At 44.1% G+C, this 27,929-nt stretch overlaps 1 protein-coding gene across 1 annotated transcript in view; it reads right to left on the bottom strand.

Moving 5' to 3' along the window:
• Positions 1–27,929, bottom strand: part of LOC128879462 (protein artichoke-like) — a 193,803-nt gene that overhangs the window by 112,544 nt on the left and 53,330 nt on the right. Inside the window, exon 2 of the mRNA XM_054128619.1 lies at positions 16,460–16,509. The gene's annotated coding sequence lies outside the window, so the exon portion shown is untranslated. The remainder of the gene's footprint in view (positions 1–16,459; positions 16,510–27,929) is intronic.

Raw genomic sequence — 27,929 nt, 5'->3', positions numbered from 1 at the left:
TGACGCGTTCCGCCGTTTAATCAATATTTTGGGATTATTGGATACGAAACGATCCTTGCTAGTATTTATTCATCCACCGCAAGCCGATAAATATTTACAGCATTGTTATTTCATCGATACGCCCCCGCCCAGTGAACTGTCGGCTCACGCAGGGCGCATTGCACGATTCTGGGTTATGCGCGACGTTTGCGTGCTGAATATTTCAAACTTATCACTTTGGATAGTTTCAGAAGTTACTCGAAAATGCAAGGAAATATCCGGGGAACAAATTACAGAAACTTTAATCGTGCACTTTATTCGATAAATTTATCGTACACCATTTTTAGGTTAGGTTTTTGTAACAACCCTTAAACTGCACCTCGTAACTTCGCATTATAGTTTAGTCGTGCCTGGGCTTTCTTGTATTTATTTTGTGAACAACTTGTAAATAAGTAACTAATGTTTTCAGTCCATTTTATGTACTACCCATTACGGTTCTTGAACAGTTTAAGCGATTAAATTTTCATTGGGTAATTTTAAATGAACATGTACCCTTCGTAACATTATTAATTAATTAATTAGCCAGGCAGCGAACAGGAGGAATCTTGAGTCATCTAATTAACACAGTCTGCGTTTGAATTCTTAAGATGTGAACATAAACAGGAAGCATTTAGTCACAGGCGCTGCAGTACGAAATGCTCGGGGACACAAGACTTAATCCTTAACAAACAACGGTGTCGTTTGCGTTGCGCCTCTCCTCGCGTTCCAGCAACGTGAATTTGTTTGCACGAAGCCTGATTGTTTCCCTCCTGGGCCAAATAAGCCGTTCCAATTTTCTCAACTGACACTTTTCAGCCATTCCTCCGACTTTTCCTGATTTTTCTCAAGTTGATACTCTGTAAACACTGCAATGATTCTGATCGTTGAGACGAAGGATTGATTTTTTAAATTAATTATAAAATATGTTTTGAAAAATCAATATTGTAAATATGTAGTGTATAAAATGAAAAGGTTTACATAATTATTGCACAACCAGGAATAGAATTGAGTGTCGCGAATCTTTTTTCAAAAGTGCGCACACCTTTCACTTACATATGTTCAGCATGCATTTATTGTACTAGTTTGTATCGCAGATACATAAAATTCGCAGTGTAGTAATAACTTTTAATTTTCTAAAAGAGATCATGCCTTTATTTGACTAGCGAGCTGTCCAGGAGTGTTTTAATTTTAAACGAATATTGGGAAAAGTGGGTTCCACCTTATCCAATTTTAAAGAGGCAGTGTACCGATCCAACGAATAGGCGCATCGAAAGCACCTGGGGAAATTTAGCTAACGGTGAATTTCGCGACGCGATCTACCTCCAGATTCGTGTTTAATTTAGCACAGTTTCAAGAGACGCGCCGAAAGTTACGAAGAAAGTTCCAAGCAAAGAGAAACGGCCTCGGTAAATGGTTAAATACATGGTTCCGGCCTCGCGCGAAACGCGAAATAACTCTGAATTTAATTTGATATAATGCGAAATTTATTTTCTCATTCAGTTTCGTGTACCTCCCGCTACCTTCCGCATCGAAGTATTTATAGCGGTCGAAAATATCAGGGAAACTTTTTGTTTAAATCACCGTTAGCGGAGCTCGGATGTAAACCGTGAAAACATAAACGCCTCGCTTGAAATATATCGCGGCAGTCACAATCGATGAATATACAGGGTGGACCACATAAATGGAATTGTCTGAGTACTTCGATTTTTCATGCGCAAATGAAAGAAAAAAGATTTGTTTAGAGCAGGGAAGAAATTCCCTTCAAGGGCGTTCCCTTTGCTTTCCGGATGACATATTTTCATTAAGGCGGTGATCGCGAGGTTTCTTTTTCACCGGGAAAGGGAACTTCCACCAAATCTTGAAAAGCGGAAATGGGTATTTGGCAGTGAATGGGGTTTCCCTATTGCCACGTTCGTCCGCTTCCCCGTTCAATACATATCGAGACCAGCGAAGCTAAAAATTTCATTTGCATAATACCCCCGAAATAAACGAATTTAGGAAAACATTTCGAAGATTACAATTTTTCGGTTCGATTGTTGCGACGCGACGCCAGCCAATTTCGGGCTAAATCGGTTCGAATTCCCCCAACCGTTTGCAAATATCATTAAATTCAATTGGAAAATTGCCGTATAATTCGCCCGTTCGAATTTTTCCGAAACGATCTCGGTATTTCCTTGATGCAAGTAAATGCATCAGTGGGAAACGTTGACAAAAAAAAAAACATTCAATTTCATTTAATTGTCCGGCTCGATTCGGAACGTTCATAATTGATTCACGAGCGAAGGATTGCAGGATTACACGTGGCTGTATACTACTGTGTCCACTGATATCGGTTTGTCAGTAAACACCTTGATGAAGCCAACTGGAACGTCAAGCGTGACGATGCTCACAGCTGAGACGCTACCATAAACGAGACATTGAATTCTAACGACGATAATGGAAACGTCGAGTTCGATGAATATTCGAAAAATACGTAGTCCGTTTTACGAAGAATCGATATCGTCTGAATTTCCCGTCAAAGAAGATAAACCTTAAAAATTCAGGTGAATCTAGAAAAAGTCTTACGAATTATTAGGGATGTCATTTCTGTGAATCTCGATACTTATTTATCATTCATGAACTCATGGATTTATATGGACCTGTCATCGATAATGTGCATATTCTTATTAAAAAACTTATTAAGAATGTATTTGTTTGAATTTAATGTATCAGCATACAGGGTTTGTATCTATGAGAAAATATTATGAGCTTTCGAGCAAAATCGAAACCAAATTAAAGACAGGTTTGAGAGGTTGGCAGAATAATTTCGACACCTTATTGTACCAATTTCGAAAGCTGATAGAGGAGGACACCCTGATGAAACGCGATCGCTGATAAACCAGGAAACCTGGTGACTGGGGGAAACCGCAAAATTCGATTTCGTAACGCAAGATACGCCCAAAATCTGACCTCGGGAGCCCTCGCGCCATAGCCCGGTATCCCAAGAAAACCGGAAGTCGAGTAGAGAGGCCGTACGATCTAATCCCTGGATATCGTCTCCTTGGAGATCCCTTAACTCCGAAGCCTTAAATTTGATCTCGTAACACGGCGAATCCCACTCTGTCGTTAAATTAAACAAAATTAGAAATTGAGGACTTAGTTCGCGGCGAGGGCAGAGCTCGTGGAAAAGTTCTCGGAGGTATCCGAAAGTAGGGGGGAACGGTCGTTCACTGTCCACGTTATGCAACGACGGGACGAGAAAGTAGGCGGAGAAGTGCCTCTAAACGGAAGTCGGGCTACGAATGCAATTTAGGGGATGACGTACACGTGTCCTTGACGTTGTGCGGGGCTCGCAAGTGCTCAAGTCTGGCCAAAATTTCACCTCTGTCCCTCATGCATATCCACGAGCGGCGGGGCTGCGTCGGATGCCAGATGCAAATGCGTATGCAGCCCGCGTATGCATGTGTACGTATGTTATCGGCGTCCAGATTTCGGTCGTTTACCGGACCCGTCCTGTATATCCGTGCCGTGGAACGCATTATATATGATCCCGCTCCCGAATGCGCGCTAGATTGTTCCAATGACGTACGCAGGTAGCTGACGCGTATCCTTGACGGCGGCCGCTTGCCTCGTAAACGCCGAAGACATTCGTTGACCTCCAAGTATAGAGGCTGATGAGTAGCAAGGAGAACGTACAAAATTAATTGTTGGGATATTTTGAACTGGAGGGCCTAACCTAAGTAGTTGAACGTCCACCAGGTGCGAGGAGTCCTTTGCGTGGCTGCGATGCCCCGATAACCCGGTATCCCGAATCTCTTCATCCTGATACATGTGTACATTGCTCTGTATAGCGGTGATCCGAGTTCAGGATAGATCTGTAACTCGGTACCCTCGTGGTCACGTGCCCAGAGTACCTACAGAACATCGTAGGTAAGTGGATAGTCAAGAATTATTAGCCTGGGCCAGGAATGGGCATCTGGAGCTCGTGAGTGACAGTCTGTGTCACCACAAGTGGAAATTTTTACGTGGAAATACCCATCCCTGGTTTAGACCCTACCCTGTACTGTCGATAAACGTCGGTCATGTAGAATTCTAGTAGACCGAAGCATTTATCGACAGACTGTTCTGTATTATCTACAGAGCAGCCTGTGTCATCGACCGAGCGTTTCACATTACCGACTCACGAAAACCACATGCCCCGATACCTCTGTGTCTCGATACCCCCCACGATCCGGCGTCCCCTTCCCCTATATTTCGACACAACCACAATCGCCTGCGGTTGAAAGCTGTCGTGCACGCAATCGCAGAATAATTTAATATCTTGGGGCTAACAACAAGTATTACCAACGAGGTAAACGATCGCCTAACAGATTGCAACTGCGGAGGGCGCAATTATGCGTTTCGTGCCCGCTTCCACGAAGGTAAGTACGGTATTTATCCCAAATAATCTTCTAAATTTCTGTCGATAAGCCGTGCAACCGCGATTTCCTCCAGGAAAACGATTTTCCTTCCTGAATTTCGCGAACGTATCGGCTCGGTTCCCGGCTTGTATGTAACGCTTCCGTTCGCCGCGTTTCACGCAGGCGAACACGAACCGATGAGCTGAATTTTTGGCCGGCATTTATCGAGGATACGGTTCCAATTCAATTTGCAAGGCTCCTTGTCGATTCCCCGGAATAAAACTTATACCATTACTGGGCTCTTGGAAAGTACTTACAGAATACACGGTACATTTGCTCTTCCCCGTCACGGGCAAGAAACACCAATACCGGCTGCCATTCTTCTCTCACGGCGAGAGGCGAGTTCTCTGGATTCGAAAATTGCACTCGGACTCGCGCAACCGCTGCGAGCAAATGCCGGATGAAACAACTAGAGTCCACTTTATTTCGAGCTGGATCCCGTGGAAGTATCGGGAGCACGTGCCGTATTACTATTATAGCGATTCGACGGGAGGAATGATTTTTCTTTCAGCCTTCGCTGGAAGCTCACACCTGTTCCACACGTTTTTCTTTCGGTTTCTGTTTCTTGACGTAATCCGATCTTTATTTTGGAGCGGAGTATAATGCTTCGAGTTGCGCAGTCACGTCTGTAAGATTTGTCAACTCGAAGATTAAATATTCTTATTTGTGGTTGGATTAAATAACATGAAAATTATTTGTAATAATTATGTTTGCGGTCTCCAGTTGTGGATTTCAAAATGTTTCTTAGTTCTTTAGTTTATATGTACGTATTATAATTTGTTGTGGATTGATTATTGTACCTATTGGTCCAGCCTTTCACATACATGGTTTTTTTCTTCATATCATATTTATATTATTTTACATCAATCCTTCACTTTCTACATTACATTTCTCTATGTGTCTGTGGCTCAGGTACCTCGGAACCGCTAAGTCTGTACTGTACCTGCGACCTCTCGTGCATGCCACAGCCCCTGAGGGCAGATATAAAAATGGCGTAAAACTACATCAACGCCATCTAGTAGCAAATTCAAAAATTACGCGACACAAATGTAGCGATCGCGAAGGGGCGACGAAAGTCGTTAAAACTTCTCGAGCACTAAGATTACTCAGACAGAACTTTTTCAAGTTTTAATTGATCGATTTCAATCCTCCGCGAGCCGAAACCCTTGACTCGCCACATTTTTTTCTAAAATGGACGAAACCCGCGGACTCGATCGTTTCTCTTAAATTCAGTTGGAGGGCACTTCGAAAGAAAACGTCTTCCCGGTTACGGAGTCTGGGTCCATCCCAATAAAATGCCGGGATCGTAAAAGCGAGGGTTGGGTGAACCAAGTTGGAGGAATATTCGTACGTAATATCGTATTCTTTTTCATCGGCGCGAGTCCACCGGCCAGGCGGGACCGGAAGTTTGGTTGACTCGTTTAGAGGCCAGCGAAAGTTTCCGGTCGCGTTCGCAAAAGTATCCCGCCCACGGAACGAACGAAAAGGCACCACCACTCTCCACCGGGGATTTGATTTTCTAGCGTGCTCGCGGTCACGGTGAACTCGTGGCCGGCATTTTCAAAGAGAGCTTCACCAACTTCCCGATTTTTTACCCGCGGCTCATCCAATTTTGGCTGCCCGCAGATTTACCCGCGAAAAACAATTCATTACTTCGCTGTAGATTAGTCACTCAGTTGTCACCAGCTTCGAGTGATTTAGCGTACCAACCCCGCTTTCAAGATACTTTGGAACTCCAAGCTCCGCAATAACAATAATACTCAACCGATAAAATATAACTTGATGTTTCCACAGCAGATGCTTCCACATGTCCAGGTCATTATCATTATCGGGACAGGTCTGAGAAAGGACATCGTGTTTACGTAGAAGAACATGGCATTGTTTCCCCAGTAATGCATTGTACGAAACGCTCGTCACGCGCAGCTGCGCTTCCATATCTCCGCCGCTCGTTTTCAATGAATGGCCCCGAAAGTTCAGCTAGCTCTCTGCTGGCCCTCGAGCAACATCGTTTAGGGGGATGCATTCGAGAGCCCGTCACGGAAGAACTTCCATTACTTGATATCGCGAGACGAACTGTGTCAAATGAAAGTATGTGAGCTCGGTGTATGGGCGACCCCTCGCCAGTGAATAGGAACCGGTTGCAAGAAATGACTACTGTATGAAGCCTGCGCTTCTTTACGACGACGGTGGATGCGATACGTTATCAGTCGGTCCGGTCATCGATGCCTGGGATTTATTCAGGCCGTGGTCTCGACTTGAGGCTTTCAGAAGCTTCTGAAACCGACCCCTTTGGATTTCCATCATAACTTCGGACTGCTGTGCTCGCTGGATCAAATTTAATTTAGCTTCTAATTCAATGACACCAGGAAACTGTGAGAAGCTAGGCTCTGGGCATCCTAATTGTACGCAAACTCGGTCTACGTGGATGTTTGTTGACTACAGCCTGACAACAGCCAAGCTTCTCATCCATGACTACATCTAGCACTTGATGTTTGACTACTCTAAGTAATTAGCGACGAAGGGTTCAGGGAAACGCTAAAGCTCAACCATCCAACAGTTCACGGATGACTTCCCCAGGTTAAATCTCTTGTACATGTAACATCGTGACCAGCTCGTAGACGCTTCTGTAATCACGGAAAAAATTCCATTCCATCGATCCCATTAAAACAGTCTCGCGTGGATGACGCGGACTTTCATCGATGCAAGACCATGTAACAATCGTCCTCTTGCCGGATTCAAAGGAATCCCAGCAAACGATAGAGTTGCAACTCCGCGAGAGTAAAATAGACAAGCCACGGGACAGAATTCAAATATCGCTCAGCTATCAGCGAACCGGGATGCAAACGATCCCCGCGCAAAGCGTTGTCTCATTGTACATGCCACTCATCGCTACCACCCTCGCTTCTCCCGCGTTTCCTCGACCCGCTGTCGTCGCCAGGGCAAGATACGAAATTTTACGAGGAAACGTCCGCGCTCGCGCACAGGTCCCGTTGCGGAAGGGGTTACATTACCGGATGTCGTGGCACGACTCAGGGGCGATAAGGATACGTGCCTCTCCGCCCACACGTTCCGCGCGTGTTTGCCTTGTCTACGTACGAGCTTTGATACCCAAGGCGAGCGCGAGTGTACGTGCATTCTGAATGGGAAGATGAATGCACTGCGGCGGGGATACGAAACTCCGAGATGAGAATTATATCCGTGCCACCGATACCGTGTTTCCTCGCGAATCTTTCGCGCTTCGTCGCGTACCCCTCACAGCCCCAGGGGATTTCATTTACCCCGCTCGATGGGAACTGTTTGGTTGCGCTTTCTCCTTGGAAAATGATGCACTTGCGCGGGATTGTTTCCTAAGCATTCCTCTCCGTGGTCTCTTCAATTGTACTTGGTTCGGATTTTAATCTGCGGGTACAGGGAATACGCGTGGCGATGTCTGGTAGCGGTAAGTTAACGTCCAAGTGAAAACAAGTAGAATAGATCGAAATTAGACTGTTACTTCGGGATTCGATCCTTTGATTACGGGACGATTTTTGGTGTAAATTCCAAGAGAACTCTTTTCAATTTTTATGTTTGAAACTAACTATGGGTAAACTGTAAATATAAAATGACCCTTTCCCTGAGATCTCTTAATAGTCTGTGATCCTGTTGGTATTATCTTAGAGAAAAAAAAACAACAGTCGAACAATCGAATTTAAAAAAAAAATATCACTTTATAGAGAACAACGAAACGAAACTTTTTTGTAGTTACAGTTTATTCACGCGACATTTAGTTTCAGAGATAAAAATTGGAAACGTCGGAAACTTTTTTTTTGAAATTCAATATTTGCAACGAACTTCTAACTTTTCAATTTTTATTTTCGAAACTAACCGTCCTATGAATGAAATGTAAATATAAAAAAGTTTCGTCTCAACGTCACCTATAAGCTGATTTTGTTTTATTGAAAGAACGAAACATCCTTGAACTCTACATTGGACAATAGATTCGCCTCTGATGGTCATAATTCTTGGGAAGTACTTTGTTGAAACCTAATTAAAGCCTTCTTGAGGGCAATTAATCACCCGCTAGAATTAAGAAATAATTGTCTCGCTTCAAAATTGTCGTAAAGGGCGATGAGAGAATACGGTGTACGCAGCAACGAGCAATAATCTCGCAAAAGGAGCTGGCAGAAACGAAGGACGTCGTCTGACCAGCTAAATTAAAGACAGCTTTACGAGAAGAGTCTCGATAACAGGAGGAAACGAGCGGGTTTGTGCCCACTGATTAATTGCAATTACGACGCAATTCGAAGAGACGATCGGACACATCCCGTCCAACCTTTGACAATTAGGTTACTAAATGCGTACGGTCGTTCGTGTTAAATTGCTAGTTGGTTAACGCATCGTGTTGAAACCAGCGTACGGAACGACAATAATAATTAACGTGTACGCGAATAGCGTCGTTCATTTTTAACTGGTACTAATTGCACCGAACTATGAAAGATCAGTTACCGAAAGAATCCTTCGATTCACCTATTGCATGAGTTACGACGAATTACACGCTCGAATCACCGCCGTGATACAGCATAAAGCGGTAGCGTCTCACTTTATTGGCACTTATTTCCGTTCAATTAAAACGACCGCCTCGAATCGTAAAACAGGAGAGATAATGGCCACGATTCCATGGTTCCCAGTCGCCGTTCCCAATCGTGATCGTATAAACGTTGACTCTGCGTGGCCTTAGAGTTTATTTAAGAGCATAATTATCGTCCCGGCTGGCCGTGCCTCGTAAACATTCGACGGAAATCACCAGCGGCCGTGTATCATCGCCCTTTACTATTGACAAGCTTGTCTGCCGCTTCTGAAAAATTGTGTACGTTTGTTTGGGCTCTGTATACAGAAGTCCGAATGCACTTTCCATAGAAGCTGATGATATCTAAACATCAATTTCATGGCTCTTCGAACATGTCCACGTTGGAGTTAGAAATTTCATCGAAAAATCTGAGTCTCTGATCAATGGGAAAGGTATTGGGGATACTCATCATGGATTCCCGTCAAGGATATCTTGACGCGTGTATATTAGGGAGCCAGCCAACAGATCTGACTTTCAGATCTTCTCCGGTGGAGAGCCAACGGACACGAAGGGGTTAATCGCCCCACCATAAATTACCGGGCTTGATGCATTGCTGCGTGGTTGGTCTACTGAGCTGCACGCCGCGGTCTTTGATATATGCATATATGGCCACCGACTACCGCCGGCGAACGGAGAACCTACACGTTCTCGCGCGCGTGACGCCGTAAGACGCGTTAGTCTCCTTGTGACACGTCTCTATTCTGATGCAAGGTGTTGCAAACATGCCAGACAAGGTTGAGAACCACGGGTTCTTTTTTAAGGCATCCATTACCCACCCACATTCTGCTGTTGCATTCCCACGTACACAATTGCTCCCTTCGTGTTGACTAGGATTGTTTTTGGAAATCATGCTTAGAAAAATTCAAGTTTTTCTTTAAATAATATTTTTGTAATTCGAATAAGATTGGGTTGAGATTTTATCGGGAAGTTGCAGAAGAAAATGGTGCTTCGTGATTTTTGGATCCAGTGAGATTCGAACCTTGGCCCTACTGGATGTGAGTCCAGTACCTAAGTCACTTCGCCATCGACTATCACGTTTGTTGTTTAATTGTGTTACATATTTCTACACTTCTTTACTCACAATTTAGTCGAAATAACGCGACGAAAGCTAATCGCAAAATTATTCAGAAAATTCGATACAATCTTTGCGAGCTTGTAGCTCGTTAAGATTGCATTCCAAGCATTAAGTAGCACGGTGCTAGGCGTGTGATGTACGAGGACCTGCTATTGCTTTTACACGGCGACCCGGGAAACTCGATGTCTCCCTTGACGCTTTCAGTGTAATACCGGAAGCAATTATGACTGCACGTTCTTTCCGGTAATAGATAACAACGATTCGCTGGTAGGGTGAAGAATGGACGTAGCGAAAGATGCGTCGTTTTCAATTTCTCAAACCGCGTTCACGATACCAACTCTCTTGCATCATCACACTCCTATTTTGTCGATTCGAAAAATATAAACTTCGTACTACTTTAAAATCCATTTTTATAAATTCATCATCTTTTTCTCTTTCCTTTCGTACTCGAACGAATATTCAATCCACGCATTTAATTTTGAAATGGGGGGGGGGGGGTGTTTACTCAATATTCGCAAGGTTAATTGCGAATTTACATTAATTAATTACTTTGGCTTCCCAAAGTATACGAATTTGTTTAAAAAGGAGAGTGAAATATACGGAACTGCTATTTCACGTTTTGAATGTTATGTCTCCTTTATTGGTTTTCGGGTACGTGTAATTTTAGATATTGATATTTCGTAACGCGTGCGCTTTCAAATATTTATTTAAAAAAATAACTCACGGGGAGGACGAATGTCTGGTTTACCATATAGAAAAGCAAATCGCAATGTTTGTCCGACAGGAACAGTGAAACCTACGCGATACGTTTGTGCAACCTAGTAGCAAACATTTACCGAAAGCGGGGAACCTCAAACAATCCGATGGCTCGTTATTAAAAGTTGCGCATACCCATTTAGTGGCCCCACGAGTTTCGGTAACACGAAAATTTCGTTGTGAACTACAGCTACCCATTAAAAGTAGATAAATGAGTCGAGGATCGTTCGAAAACTACTTCATAATCCATTTCGACAATTTTAACTTTTACCTTTGAAACTGTTGCAACGACGTTACAGAAAGGCGGCTTACGATTAAAAGCCATCGCGCAGTATTGTTCAATTCCAGTTTTATTGAAAGTGCGGTTAGCTATTCATTGATAAAGCGTATGGATTTTTTGATACAATGTACTGTGGCGGACCGATGCGACCGGGACAGTCGTCCTTATTTTTCTCACAAATTTGCCTGGATACCGCCACTCTTTTTATTGTTCGCGAAATAGATAACATAAAAAAGTCAAATTTGACGTTGGATTTACGATTGCAGCCAATTTTTACTGCGGATCGTGTGAGTGGATAGCCTCGCTTAAAAGTAATCGTTTTTTTTCGATGGAAGTTCAAATTCGTTCGATATTTGCACTAAACATTTCGTACGTTTTTAGGTTAATTTCTTGTGATTTTCTCTGGTGGTTCGTGCGCCTGGAAAATAATATGGTTCTGGAATTTGAAATTTCTAGCTGAGTTCTGGCGGTCACTCTCGCTTAATTTTCTCAAAAAATAGGACAACAAGATACAACTTGGTTATTTTTTTCGATTTTCCGTGGTAAAAAATGTACTAGATAGCCAAGTTTAACGTCGAATTTACAATTCGGGAAAATTTTGTCTCTCGGCCAATGCGACTGGAAAATGGGATGCCGCTGAGGTCGAAAATTTCGGACTTGAGCGCACCGGACCGATATGACTAGACCGTTTTGCTTAAATTTCTCGAAAATTTGCGATACCTACAGCTTCGCTAGCTTATACGTGGGCCAAAAGACAAGAGACATGTGAATATAACGCGGGATTCGTGATTGTAGCGAATCTTGTCTTCGAACCAACACAACTGGAAAATTTCAAGCAGCTACAATTCTCATGGTTGTACGCATGCGCGGTTGCGAGGTCAGGTGACTAGAATAGAAATGGCGCCTCCTGGGAATCCCACCAGTAAACTTTAAGCCCCTCTATATCCTCAACGATGTTGAATTGGTTCAGATAGAAGTATCACAAATTGTTAATAATGTAAAATAAAATAATAAATAGACGAAGAACGAAATTTTTAAGCCATTGGCAGCTAAAGCAATTACATTCCAAATGTTTAGGTTCTAACCTCAAAAGAATCGAAAAGTTCCGAGACCTGACGAAACAGTGCCAGTGCAGAGAGCCTCGGAAACGTCTCGGATTATCTTATCACCGGGGTATTCTTATCAACTCTCGGAGGGCTCCGCCTCAATCTTCGAAGTATGCCACGACAAACTTTACCTCTCGCGGGGAATTTTCCGCGGAATTAACCGCTTATTTCGCCGCGTGGGGGCTAGACCGAGCCTGTATCACCAGCGCCGGTCGAGTCGTTTAAAGACCGTTTACCGTTCGTAAAGATCGTATTTAGATAACTAATAGGAGCGTAGTAATTTTTACGAAGGGGTTCCGGTTCGATATCTCGGCCGTGAATCGCTCCTCTCCGAGCGTAGGGCCGTTAGTTCTTCAAATGTCGAGCCTCGTGAGGCGGGGCGAAGTGCTTAAAACGCGTGAATCACGTATAATGGAGCGTGAAGCTGTTCCGGCGAATGAATTTAAACGGGCCTCCTGGCAGGTCGCGTGACACGTGTCAGGAAAGTGCACGGTGTCACGTTTCCCGTGTCCTTTCGTCCTGTGCACGAAAAAGCATGTTTAGAGCGGAAGACGAGCCGGCTGGCTCGCCACGGACGCTGTGAAATCTCTTATTTGGCCAGGGAAAAATGGAGATAATCCGCGCCAAATAAAGCTTAATTCTATTATATATCGAAACATCGAACGACGGAAAGGAATGGAAATCGCCGAAAGCTGATTGTTGCGGGATTAAAACGTAAAATCGGAAGATTTGTTTGAAAATATCACGGCTACAGCTACATGTTATTTAAAGTTGCAATAAATTTATTCATGGAGGATGCGAGCGTGGATGTTTCATTTACGAAGTCGGTGAATATTAAAATTCGGGTGGCTTTTAAAATTCATGAAATGTAATTTCGCAAAGTAATATCAATGAAGCATTTCCACGCGGAAATAACGTGTACTTTTAAAAGCAAGTCGAAATTTTGTGAACATTTCTGTTTCGGATTACACATGGAGACTTGATTTAAAAAGCGCATTGTCGAGCAGGGAATTCTATGTGGTCTGCTTCGTTTCAATTACTTTAAATGTAATTTACTGGTGTACCGGTGCTGAAATTAGGAACACGTAGCGGTATATCATCGACAGCCTGCAAATGCGAGTAGACGTAATATCGCGTTCTTAGGTAAGCCATAACTACTTCCTGCCGACGTAATATTACGTCTGTTGAGGCGAACAACGAGCGCAGTTGTCTCGAGCAGCAATCGAGCCGGGATTAGCAGTAATTTATTATTTTCTAATGTTTCCCAGCAGTATATTAAATTTCACAGGCCAGCGGAGCTTCGCTCAACCTAAGTAGCGAATAAATTGGATCAGAGGGTGAAACTGATAATTAATTGCACGCTGTTCTTTGAGGGAATATTTAGTAAGCCGTAAAACGGGGGCTGAGTTTTCATGGAAAGATGCGAGTAATTAATTTTCTACCATCTTCCAGATGAAAATATCAAATTTGACAGGGTACCCGACGGTTAACCTCGTTTATTACCACGGTTTCCGGTTGCGATAAACAATATTTCGAAACTGTTTTTCACCGTAGTTGAAAGCTCCGAAATATCGAAAGATAAATGTGTCGCGGAATGTTGATTTTCGCTTTTTCCGTTCGAGACTTATGATCGACGAACGGCTGGGCGTAATTTTTGCAAATTCATGAAAACAGGAACATTCATAATTAATGTGATTTACTGCGACACGACGTCAGCCTGCGTGAAGCGTGAAATATTTAATATGATAATTTGCCGATTCCGTCGGCCGTAAAGTAGGAGCATTTTATGGAAATTAGCGGTAGTCGGTATTCATATAATTGTTTATTAATTGCATTGTTTTAATGAACGTTCATTGTAATACCGAACGAATGCTAGCCGCTCGCGACCGTTTCGTTTAATAATATACCATTTTTTTTTCGTACTTCTCGCGAGGATAGCCTGATGAATTGCCAAGCTACGAGCGATGGCACACTCGCTATTGTGAATTTTCGCGAAAGTTAAACTGCGCCGGTCTTCCACGGGGGAGGATTATTCCATTCGAAACTCGTCTACACAGCACTGCATCCTGCAGTTTCTCGTTTGCACTGCTATTCGCGAAATGCCCCGGCCCTCTTCACTTTTTACACTTCGCGTCTCTGTACACTATTTGCACATTTTTTACGCTTTGTAAATCTCCGCGATCCCGCATCCAGTCTGTCTGGACGTCAGACTTCAACTGTGTTGGGGCTCTCTCTCTCTCTCTCTCTCTCTCTCTCTCTCTCTCTCTCTCTCTCTATTCGCCAGCTAGACGTGGCTCACGAGAAATATCGTGTAAATAATTTCCTCGGGACGAGAGCGTTCCACGATGTCAAAAATTTATCGCAACGTGGCGAAGACGCAGGTAGAAATCTACAGGCGACGTCTGGATCCTCCCGTGTCGAAGGCGGGGGCGATGAAATGTTCAAATAGAGCGATGTACTTTTCATCGTTTGATCACTGTCAGGTTCGTACGACTAAGAAATTTTAAAGAATTATTCGTGAATAACGAACGAGACTCTAGGTAAATTATTCTTTATTAGCGAACGAATCTCTAGAGTTATTCGAATCAAATTTATTCGAATAATATTTGACTAAAGTCCCAGTATTTGTTTAAATAAATATTGTTGTATTTGCCACAGGCTTGGGTTGTCATTTTGTTGAAAAGTTGCAGAAGAAGATGGTGCTTTGTGATTTTTGGACCCAGTGGGACTCGAACCCGGACCCTACCAGATGGGAGTTCCGTACCCAAGTCACTCAGCCATCGACCAACTCGCCTGCTGTTCTATTACCTTCCATGTTTTATTAGCGATTGATCGTTTATCGATAAATAAGGACTCGCTAGAGGCTTCAATGGGTACAAACGGAAACCCTCAATAGTCAATTCGAGCAACCATAAAAGACACGGAAGCTCCCATTTCTCGGGAGCTAACGGTATTTCTTCAAAGTTCTCGATTCCACAAAAGCGACAAGAAAAGAAAAATCAAGAAAAGCGGTAGCTGTGAAATCAAAGAACCTTGACGAAGTAAGACCAGAGCTGATCGTTGTTTCCGAACGAAGTCGAAACTTTCTCTGTCCCCCGTCATCCCTCAAATCCCATTCCCAGTGTCCAGAAGCTTTACGATTCGTACGCGCCGGACTTCTATATAACTTCCGGGAACGGTTACGTGTATAGAGGACGGGATATACGCACAGGCACACCGCCGCCGGTCGCGTACGTCCCTGGGAAGGTCCTCCCACACGTATTCGGTCGTACGAAGGCGAATTTCCATCTGGACGATTCAATTTCACGTCGAGAAACGTCGTCGTCGTCGTCGTCGTCGTCGTCGACATCGCCAACCGCCTACGCTCGGCTGAGGCGCACGGAATAAAAAAGAATCGCGTGTCGATGTCTCGCGACCGATACGTGGATACACGTGTTCGTGAACTGCTCCGCGACGGATCATGCGAATTGAATGGGAAAATTTCGTGCTCGTCGAAACGTCCTACTTCGAATGATGTATTTTATTTCAAGCAATTACTTTTTCTTCGATTCCCGAGGGAAACCTCGATACCCTTCATCACTAGGTCCATATAAAAAGTATCAAATGTTTCAATTTAACAGTACGTGCACTAAATATTTTATACAGATCAGTTTTGCGGAAAATCAACAACGCTAAGTTTTTCTAACTTCGATGTCCATCTACTGGAAAGTATTGAAACAATTCTTGATGCAATTAATAACAATGCGCACAAGTTAATGCCTAACGTTGTAGACTTCTTTTAAATATTTAAATCGATAATATCAAGATCCACCGAGCACAATTTTATGAACGTAACACCATACTAGGAAAAACGTGTGCGATTGCAATTCGAAAATGTTCGTTTACTTTATTTCCAGGTAGTAATTGGAATAATTTAGGTATCGACACGGATCGTATCACGAATCGATAAAGTGCCGGCAAAACACGGGGCTACGCAGCTGCGAATTATGCCGCTCACGACGAGTTATTGCGTCGATATCGATCACGCGGCCGCGTCAAATTACACCGTCGCGTCGATTGCCAGCCGAGACGCTATTAATTAAATCTGGACGCTCTCTAACTACGACCGCGGAGATTTATGGCTCCCGCGGACGATCGTTCCGGAGGACGATACGTTTTCTATGACAATTTTTTACTCACCGAGGGAGGGCGAATCGGAAACCGCTGTTTCGCGGACGATGTCCGTGTGCCTGCAACAAAAGTACATCGGAGTTTAATGATCGAGTTGATTAACCCCTCGAGTCGCGGACCGCAAAAAACCGTAATTTTTAATTAATTAATTAGAGGATTATGAACGTCGTACAGGAGTCTACGTCCAACTGTTTCTCGAGTGCTTTTCACTTTAATATTAAAAAATTCGTTTTCAAATTTTTACACTATGAATATATATAAATTTATAAAATCCTCAGGCTTGGTGTCCACACGCACGTATTTCAAATTGCATAGATCTACTTCAGCTTTGTCAATCTCGCGCTGGTGCCTACGTTTGCCTTTTATCTTGCTCTGTTTTCACGAATGGGAGACACGACTTGAATAAACTGAGGTGATCGAGCGTCTGGATTGGAAAATTGATAACCGAAGATTCCATCGTGGGCCTCTGTTTTGTTAGCAAATTAGAATCAGCTGGGAATCTAATCCGAACAGGAAATGAACTTGACGCCACTTACTCCTTGTGACAATTTCACGAATAGATTGGCAAAGCTTTCCCAATAAAAATGAGTCCAAACGTGGCTAGAATAAGTGGTTGCAACACCTTCCTTCGAAATAAAATTTTCCACCTATCCTCGATTCAAGACAGCAGGCAGATAACATGTTTCGTCTTGAAACGAGGTACTGTGGTAAATGTCTATGAATATTTATATCGACCGAGAGGCTGGAGAATTTCCTGAAGACGAAAGGTGCGATAAGAATGAAAATAGAGCCAAGCCTTTAAATTTCACCTTTTGCTCGTCGACGACAAAGTCGCCATTAGCCTCTATTAGCTCGCGAAGGCGCAGTTATTTTAGAGCATCTCAGGCGTTCAGCTTGGCCCGACAGAATTCCAATCAAGCCGTTCTTCTCCCGGTTAACCAACGGATCGGTGATAGAGAGTGTAATAAACCTTGGAATACTTTAGCGACGATTAACGGCCCACTCGACACCATTTTCTGGGAGAGGATCCATGTTTAGAGGTTCACCGTGACATCGTGTTCTTAGAATAGAATTTTGCAAAGTACAACCAAGATATTGTTAAATATTTTTATCGTTAACGCTCATCAACACTGTACAAAGTAAATCTACAACACAAAACAAGAAAAATATGTAATGTACGTGTCCGCCATCCAGGCTCTAGTTTTCGAGTTACAGGGAATTAAAGACGGTGGTCGAGAGCGGACTTGGCGCGTCGCGAGCACCATTCTTCAACTCGCCGTAATTCCGAAAATAAAGACCGTAGAACCCACGTTCATAGGACATTTTCTTCTCGTTTTGTGCTTCAGATTCGCCCCCACGGAGTCTTTTTGCGCGCTTAGGACATCCTCGCGTGCACGTCCCTTTAAAACGTTGAGCGCTATTTTACCCGCGCGGGGATCCCCGTCCGAAGGTGGCGCTTACGAAATGAAATTATATCCTCGAGGCGAGGCGTGTCCCGGCGAGGTATAAACTCGAGATTTCGCGGAGAACATCGATCAGTAACAGCAGACGTCGAGGCGAATTTCTGGAAAGTGAAAACTCCGCCGACGTTGGAGACAGAGAGTTGAAAGTTCGCTACAGGGGGAGCAGAGGGAGAAGTCGAAACGCAATGCGAACGTAAGAAGAAGTATGCGAATTCGTGAGCATTTATCGAGCAACTCGGCGAAAAACGTTCCCTCTGTACTTCGATCCAAAAATATTTCTTAACTACCTTGTCTCGCTGCGGATCGGGTGGGACGTTCCAGACGGATCTCATAAGACGAGGAACTAAATGAAACATCCCGGGACGGATAAGCGTCCAATAGTAATTTCCAAGTTGCGCAGCCGATCGCAGAAAGCTGAACTCCTCCGTGAGGGTGTCCGAACTCGATGGAAGGAAAGCAGCGGAGCGTGGACCGGAACCGAGTCGCGCAAAGACGGATGCGCGGCACAATTTCCTAAAAGTGGAATGCTTCGACGATGTTCCCTTTTGTGCCAGCGATCGACCGTGAATGACATTAACACGGAATTTCGCCAGAGCGATGAAATCCCACCGGTTCTTATTCCCCGCCCTCCAGACCACCCCCGCCCCCCCACCCATCGTTCAGCCAGTCCGCCGACTCCCCTTCCTAGCTGTTTCCTCGGCTTTGTTTCTCCCTTTATCAAGTCGCTTCCTTCCCTCGTATAGCGCCGGCAATTTCGCTGCCCGGACTCGGGTCGACCAAAGGAATTCCGTGACTCGGTCCTTTATATCCCTTAAAAAGATTTTCTGTACTTTAATGAAAAAAGCTTCTCCCCGGGACCGCCGCTCCTCGAGACACCATCTCCCTCGCTCCGCGATCCCTTTACCCGCGATTCTCTTTGAGTTACCCCTCTATTTCCGCCTACTAGATCTTTGCATTCTTCTTCCCGAACTTACTATATGCTTTTGCCTCTGGATCTCCAGCTTTTTCCTTTCTTTGCGCGGCCCTGTGTTACGAATTAGCTTTGCCGTTTGCAGACGGGTCACATCTTCCATCCCGACTCGCGGTGACTTTAAGGGCGTAATTAGGGTGATTGGGATGGTAGCGTATGAAGGATGCCAAGTCGGGTGATGCGCTGGTACTGCGAGAAGCATGATGGCGAGAAGCATGCCAAATTGGGTGATGCGGCTAGTATGGAGCTCTATGAAGGATGCCAAATTGGATGATTCTGGTAGGACCGAGTGACGGATGGACGTATGACATGTCCCGTATTCTCTGCGTTATTGTACACATATTCATTATTGCGCTGTACACCTGACCTCTGATACAGTTGATATATATTTTGTTGTGTGATATATTAGAACGAACAGCTACGCTCATAAATATGCGGCTTCCTTAATTGAAATAAATATTTGAAGGAAATTACGAATCTATTAATGAATTACAATCTATTAACCCCTTGCCATGCTTTGACGAGTCTGACTCGTAATGAAGATTTTGACCCAAACATGAATATCAGGAGCCAGGCTCGTAAGCAAATAGTCGGACCAAATATAAACATCAGTTTCTGGCCTAAGTTTCGTCAAGCTAAATGATATGGGAAGGGGTTAATGAATCACATATCATTATTATTTGATATCTTGGGTGTAATGATGTAGAAGCAATTCAATCTCACTATGTGTTCTTAAAATTTCTTTTACCAATCTTGACACCCTAGCTATTAATTTCTTCATTGTGTCCAAAGTAATATTACGTATTTTATTTCGTAGTATCTCGTCGTAAATGTTTCTCATATGTTGGATATTGTTTCTGTCTCAATAAAAACTTTGATAATATAACGCAGCGAGTTCTCCTTTTCCTCGAGTCGTATCAGCCTTCAAGTGTCTTAAAGTTTGCTCCTGTTACGCTTGCATACTTATCAGTGAAAAAGCGTCCCGCCGATAGCAGGAAACAATGAAGAGAACATTTTGTTGGCAATGAACCCGAGGTCTGCGAAAGTTTGTTAAACTCTGGCAGAAGTTTCGCTAGAGATTCTTTCGGAACGTCTAGAGGTATTCTAGCGTCTAAACGAATGGTCAAGCTAGGTCAGCATAGTTTTCCTAACTATTCTACAGAGTATAGAAGTTCCTCTACGATTCGCAACGAGACCACATATGGAACTAGACGTGCTATTGATTAGAGATGCTTCGAAACTATCGACAACTCATCGCCAGGTAGACCTACATAGAAGAAACGATCAGGTTAATTGGGGATGTGCTTAGATCGAGTAAAACTCGTCACCAGGTAGATGCACAACTGCTACATATAGAACGTGACTGGGGACGGGTCGGAATTAACTCGGATTAAATTAACGTACTGGCACAGGTCGTCAACGGGACAATTTAACAAGACAGTAGGATTCGGACGTCAATAAATTTATCATTCGATCACGGAATGATTGCACAGACACTTCCCAGCGGCAACTCCACTGCACACCTGCCACGGGATTTGTACACGGAAGACTGGTCCTGAATTCAGGGTATCGATTCGGTCAGGGGATTGATTCATGAATAGGAAAATCTGTAGAAACGTCCCCCTTGATACGGATAACCGTTGCAATACTACCCGGAGGGTAGTAATTCGTGAGAAGGGTCCGTTTTGGTTGAAGGAAGACATACGATATCGAGCTTCTCGGGTGGCGCGAGAGTATTGCGTCGAATGGCGCTCCTGTAATGACGAATGTGCCTTAACAACCGTTTACTATGCCTCGTAGCGCCATTACAGAAATTGGCTGTGTTCGCACTGTAATTGGCGAGATTCATGGGCGAAAGTGCGAAGGAAGATTGGTGGCTTCAAGTAAAGGGAACTGAAAAGATTCCTCGCTGCGACGAGAGTGTCAATTATGCCCTATTTCGCGATCCGTTACGTAGTAAAGATATACAGGATGTGTTAAAACTGTGGAACTTTACCTAAATACGAGGGTCATTGAAATGTAAACTAAGATTAAAAGAAAGATGCGATTGGAAGAACGAACGACGTGCACATCGAGCGGAGCTAAGTGTTCCTGCGAAAGTTGTATTATTCATTCCATATACATAAATAAATATTTACTACCGTATCTGCGATCGACGTTTTGGCCCATCCTAACCAAAACTTCTTACAATACCATCTCGCAGCGATTCATGACACATTTACATAGCTCGTGGTTTAGCTAGGCTGTGTTAGAAGTTTGAGATGGATAGAGTCATCCAGGCGTCTGTGGCGAAACTGCTGGTCGTAGTATCGGATTTTAAATTTTCAAACGAGTTATATTTTGCTGCATTATTCATCAGTTTAAATATGGATCGTCAGGCTTCCATTATTCATGCATCGGGACTTACGCTCGTGGCTTTAACGAACGTGTTGTCGCAGTTAGCCAATGACACTTGTACTCCTTATGAACGGGGAGAATGGTCTAGCTCTGGGTGAGGCTAGGTCTGAATCGACAGAGGGGTGTGTAATTTGAAAATGTACTTACTGTCTTTGCTCAATAATTTCCTAGTGATTTCTTCCTAAAACTTATCATTTAAGTTTCTTCAGTGAACATTTCCATTTTTAAATATTTTAAATTATGTATACAGGGTGTCCCAGGACGATTCTTAACCACAGTTTTCTTTGCAAAAATTGTCGGATAGTTCGTTAATAATTCAAAAACGAAGCACTATTCGACAATTTTGCAAAGGAAATTGTGGTTCAGAATCGTTTCAGCTACTCCCCATTCCCGGTTCTCACACTAATTCTGGGATACCCTGTGCCTCAGAAATGCTTTGAAAATAGATTTCCCATCGCGAAATTTCCAAGTTCGCTACCTTTCAGGCGATTAGAAAGCGATCCTTCAGTTTGGACGCGGAATGTACAAACGGTTCCGTCGACCATCAGGTTGGAGTTTCACGTAGTTCCATCAAGGGATTCCCGATCGAAACGACGACGTCGGAGGGTGTTCACCTGGTGCATAAGCCGCATGAAATCCAGGTAGCACTTTGTGTTCCGTGGCGCCTTGAAAGTTTTCCCATTTCCGTGGCATAGTATCGCGCCCCAGCCTCGACAGTCCAACCGGAAATCCAACCGACATTCCGTTCCTGGGGGTTCGCCCAGCAGTCGAGTACGTTAGCTTTTGCCTCGAATTGCCTCGCGGTTTTTTCGCAGACGATTCATGCGCCCGTGAATCGTGTTCCTCCTCTAGGGGGGGCGGGAGGTGTAGGGAATAGAGCGCCACTGAGGAGGTTGCACGCACGGTATTCCCGGAAATTCACCCCGAGATTTCCCAGACGCCTCATCGAAGACGTAACGAGTGATCCCCTCGATCGCCTTTTTCCTTTATTTGGACGATCGCGCGACGATTCTGAAAAGTCCAGGTGAAACGTGCATTCCCCTCATTCCACGCATTTCACATACAACCAAACATTCTGACATAATCTTTTCATGGTGCAGCTTTAGATATGGATTTAAACGGATCGACAGTCCGAGATGCGCACGGTGCTAAATTTGAGAATGTTTAGCAGTTCATCAATTCGCGAATTATAAGCAGCTTTAACGCAAAGACTGGGAAAGCCGTGGAAGCAAATTATACAGCGGTAGTTTGACTGGCCCGGGCTTTACGGTCATTGTAAAATTCATGGTCGGGAAGACGCGTTGCGGCGCGAGCAGCTTTAGCGACAAAACACAGAGCGGATCCCGCGGGACGTTCACTGGAATATTTCGAAGAGTTTCGAGTTATCAAAAACGCTTTTTAAGATGTATATCTTGAGATGCTGTTTCTGGACAACGTCTATTGTAAAAACGTAAGAATCTAGTAAATATTCTATGAGGCACGTAAATTTTGCCGGGTTGTATTTTTCAAACAATTACTAAACAATTACTAAACAGGACTCGACTGGCTCCTATGAAATTATAGACGGTACCGCAAGCGAAGACAAGCTCTTCGCGCCAGAAGAACTCTCTCCTCTAAAAAATATCGGTTGCTTCGGCGAAGAGCAAAGAGATCCCACCCGCCATGACGGAAAAGTTTTCACGAGTCAGGGCCGTTTCATTACCTTTCAAGCGGGGAACGAGCAAGGGAAGACTTTCATCGAGTTCAGCGCTGCCACCGTAAACGTTAAAATGCGGCCGCGCCTTGAATTCACCGTCGGAAAAGAAATCAAAGGCCTCCACTTGAACCATCGCGTCTGCCTTGTTCTTTATTTTGCCCCTTAGCTGGCTGGCCTTCGCCCGTTACGACTGTTACACCCGCGAAGAGATCCTCGCCAATCCACTGAAGATCGTAACGGCCGATCTGTTGCCACGATTTACTTTGTCCTCCTTTTAGAGCTGAATGTCAGGTAATACCAGCGCCATTACACTGTTGTCGCCTACTATGAAAATTAAAGACATCTACAATTTAACTTTAATATCCTTTTAAATTATTCATAGTTATATTCTCAGCCTCATAGATTCTGTTGGAATATTTACTATAATTCAACCTTTTAATTTACTACAAAGATCCATGCACCGAGAATATATGCAGTGCGTACAGCTACAAATTCTTTCTACGTCAATAAATATATATCAAAATTCAAATGTGCCTTTGAATTTTTCTTAAAAATTGGCACGAACTGTCTGCACAACCTATAAGTTCATATATATCAATCACGATTGTTGAAATTGTATATGTTATATATCTTTCTACTTTCCTTATATACCTGCTTTTATTGTCGAAAAAATTCTACTAAAGTCGTATCAGTTTCCGATTACTCTAGTAGTTGTTCGAAATATCCAATGAGAACGCCGTCTCGCATCACGAGTCGCGAACCTAAACTCTTCGTCGCCAAGTTTTCCTAAAACGTAGGGGTAAAGTGACGCCCAGCTCTTTCAATGATTTCGATTCGTGGCCCACCTTTCATCGTCAGGATTTCGAGGATCCAGTAAACGGGAATCGAAGTTCGCACGAAACCGAACTTCAAAGAAAATTCGAGAGAAGTATGAAAATGGAATGTCTGATCCGTCCGAGCCCGGAACACGTCCGACAGATGGGATTTTGCGAACGTTCTGTTCCGTCCACGCTCCACCAGTACTCGATTTTGGTCATTCCCGATAAATTTGTTACCCCTTCTTTTTTTTTTCCTCCTCGAACAATACCAGCGAAATTGTTAATAGGTTTGGTGGCCGCCGGTTAAAACCGAATCGAACCTCACCAACAATCCGGCCGCTCTCGACCCCGATTCCGTTTCCTGGAATTCGCGGGCAACTGTATATTTCGAGGAACGGTAATTTTGATTTTTTAAACAATTACTTTACTCTTGGGGCCTCGAGGAAACGTCCCGAATTTCCCTGACGAATTTCGAACGCGAAGCGTGATAGGATCAACGGAACTGTACGCGTTGACCGCACGAATTAGTCAGTTTTTAAGCTGACTAAAGTTCTTCCTCGATATTTTTCGGTATAATAATAACGGAGAACGTTGCAATAATTGAAAAGGCTCTACTATGCTTGGCACGTATCCTAGAAGACTTTTCAGGTTCTCCACCTGCCAGGTCCTAATTCGTGAGCTTCCTAATTCGGGTTCCGTTGTTTATCGAGTAGTCGCAGTCAAGTATCGGCGATTTATCGTGCTAAGTACCTTCGTGTCTCCGAAAAGGCTACAGCTTTTCCAGTCCGCTTTGACGGTGCCTTCAACCGCAGTTCCTGTACTAAATATCTAATATCGTTTGACGTGCTCTAGTCCGTGATGCGGCATTAAAAGAAGCCAGGACACGGATACCAACTTGGCAAAGGCAAAAGGAAAACGATTGCTTACAGGTAAAAGCCCTGGAAGCGGAGAGGCGTTTCATCCTATCGGGTAAATATTTACTCCGCGAAAAGACGCGTGCGTGGCAAGAGATGAAAATACATTCGTGAATAATACAACGCGTGTTTTTCGAGTGAGGCCGTAGAGCGATCGATCCCCAACGACGAGGCTGCACCGCTCTCCGAGAAAGACAGACCGTTACTTCGCTCGAAAGCCACGGAACAATTTTCTTCCGTGTCTCGTCGATTCAATTTTTTCCCTCGTCCACCCTTGGCATCGAACCACACCGCTCCTGCCAACCTTTTTGTTTCCATCGTTACACGTTGAAAGCAAAGATGATGTCTGGAGAACCTGAAAAGTGCTAGCGGTTCAGCACTTTGATAGAAACCCTCGAAATTGACCGACTGTTTAAGGATCATGGTCTCGGCGTTCGATACAAGATTCTCGACGAGGTCCTCCTTCCTTAATTGCGAACTCCAAGTAGCATGGGCAAGTCGAGAGCACCGGTCTCCGACTAGCCTAGCCTAGAGCCACTGTTCCGGGCAACCCACCATGGTGGATTAATAACATTAAATTATTCCTTACCCCGCAACGTTAAACTGGAAGCTTAAATCCAGCCGTCCAGCCAGAATTTGAATTTCCGCCCCGTGTGTTTGATCACGGATGGCACAGATCCCGTCCAAAAAGCAATCGTGCACGTTTTTGCCACCAGCAAGAGCCAGCTCGCGTTTCATCTGTCGCGGACAGCGAACGTTTCATCGCAAAAGGGGAGAAACGATTCATACTTGACGTTAAAACGCTGCCACGGTCGGTCCGTGAACGACACACTTCTGAATCGACACAGGTGAAATCCGACGCTCCTTTGTGCGGATCGAATGCACGCGACGCGAGACCATTCCGTGCCGAGGTGTCCCTGCGTGCCGTCAGTCACGACGCCAGCGCAGACAGGATGATACAGAAACGATCGCTCATTTTTCTCCTGGCCCGGGATTAGTTCCTCGAATCACGAACAAGGATAGGAAGATGAGCCCGACTTACGTTCAGTCGCATGAGACTTTAAGTTCCAGTCCTAGCCCACGAATCAGAACTGTAGGTGCACACATAACCCATTTGGCCTTCAGTGGAAGTGGACAGTACGAGTCAGACACGTGGTGGAGCGCTTTTGACCCGGACCATGCACACGAGTCGGGCACGTGATGGAGGCTAAATAAGCCAAATCTATTGCTATACAAAACAGCATACATACTCGAACTCGTGACATTCTATTTCTGAATAATGTAACAGGATATCGAAGATCAATTTTAGGTTATGTTACTGCCTCCGATATCCAAGCAGGTTAATCACGAACAGTGTGTTACAGATGCTGAAAGTTTCCAGGTGACAGTAACTTTTAGAAGGAAGATTGAAAGCTTGTCACATAAATTCCAGGATTAGCTTTTGAATCATCCTGTAGCTCGATGCCTCCGTTACCGCACGAGCCATGCGTCCGCACCTGTCGTTCTCACATAAAATATGGAAACGGTAAATACATATACCGTAAAGTTGATGTATGCTGATCAAACTCTTGTTTTTAAAGAGCATATCGTGCAGCGTCGACGACAAGATTTATGACGTTCGCGATTCTGTTCCGTTCTATAACAACCGGAAACAAATCCTTGCTTCGCTCCGATCAAGTCCGGGACCCCTTGGTGGATTCTTTATCGATTCGCCGATAGCGATTATTCTCCATCCAGATGGAATCTCGGGGGGAAAGTTTTTCAACGATGGAAACAGAAGGAGGACAAGAGATTTTTGCGTGGCTGATAAGTTCCAGAAATCACGCTTTCGTTTAATGAATATGTATATCAGGCGTTTCAAACTTCCGGGAGTTTAATTTACCAGGAGAGAATATACAAGCAGGAGAATTGGATTTTCAGTTCCATTTTCATTAATGAAGAAGCTTGGGCTGTAAACTGCATTTCCTTGGAATTTCTCCTATAATAGTTACCCTTTACTTCGTTTCCTTTCCTCGGAGATAAAAATGATTAATTACTTTGACAGAGAATATTTTCTGTTATTATATATTTTTCTCTGATAACGCGGCCTTAACATGTCCTCGAATATGACGTTTGACATGATTTGTATTTCAACGTCATACTCATATCGTCGAATCGTACATTTTCATAGACGTTTTCTCCTATCTTGAATAACACCGGAGATACTTAAGGTACTCGTGATAAATGGGACATCGTGTATACGCAAGCGCATAATTCCCCGAAAAATTGGTTCACTATATCAGTGTTATGTAAAGGACGCCATTGCGCTGGGAAACTTTTCATCGTTTAAAAATCGTTTCCCGCGAGTCGTTGGCCACGATCCAGATCGTGCCGTAAGTACGATGTTTCTTACGACGAAATTGCCCATCCACGAGAAGAACGACACGCCGGAAGTGGCCACCTGATTTCGAGCGAGATGTTTACTGAACAACCACTATTGCTTCCAAGTACGTGAATCCGTGGCTTGAGGATTTAATTAGCACTGCGAGAAGCAAATAGCATCGGTCTTCCACAATTTTCTTGGGTTACAGTTCCTTAGACTGGTCTTGGAACCAATGGTTTCTAGACACTGCATAGACCTTCAAATGGGTCAACCTGTATACTAAACGACGAATATTTAGTAAACCCAAAACCTCGTCAGATGCACTAAAGTAGTCAGCCATGTATCGCGTAAATGTTGGCTTTTGGAGGTCACGAGTGTTGAGGTGAGCGGCCGCCTCTGCACACGGCCCTATCGGAAGGGAGTGATGGGACAGTAGGGCCCTGTCTCCGGGAAGATGTGGAGTGGGATTCCCGTCACTCCTCTACTGGAGTAAGCGTCAACCTGTGGCGGTATGCAGTGGCGGTAGCTGCGGGGGCACTGGGGTACTGTTACCGGTCCCAGTGTCTCCTTAATGGTTATGGGCAATAACATTAATAATCAGCTGGAAAAGGGTATCAAAACTGGACTGATCAATCATGCCTCTTACTCCTCCACTGGAACAAGCATCAACAAGTGCCGGTATGCAATAGCGGTAGCTGCAGGGGCACTGGGCCTTGCATCGTTGACGGTCCCAGTGACTTCTTAATGGTTATGGGCAATAACATTAATAATCAGCTGGAAAAGGGTATCAAAACTGGACTGATGAATCATGTCTCTTACTCCTCCACTGGAACAAGCATCAACAAGTGCCGGTATGCAA

This window comes from Hylaeus volcanicus, chromosome 7 (genome assembly GCF_026283585.1).
Source record: "Hylaeus volcanicus isolate JK05 chromosome 7, UHH_iyHylVolc1.0_haploid, whole genome shotgun sequence".
In the NCBI taxonomy this organism is placed as follows: domain Eukaryota; kingdom Metazoa; phylum Arthropoda; class Insecta; order Hymenoptera; family Colletidae; genus Hylaeus; species Hylaeus volcanicus.
Note: the sequence above shows the minus strand (reverse complement) of the source record. Positions and strands in the feature narration are given on the sequence as shown.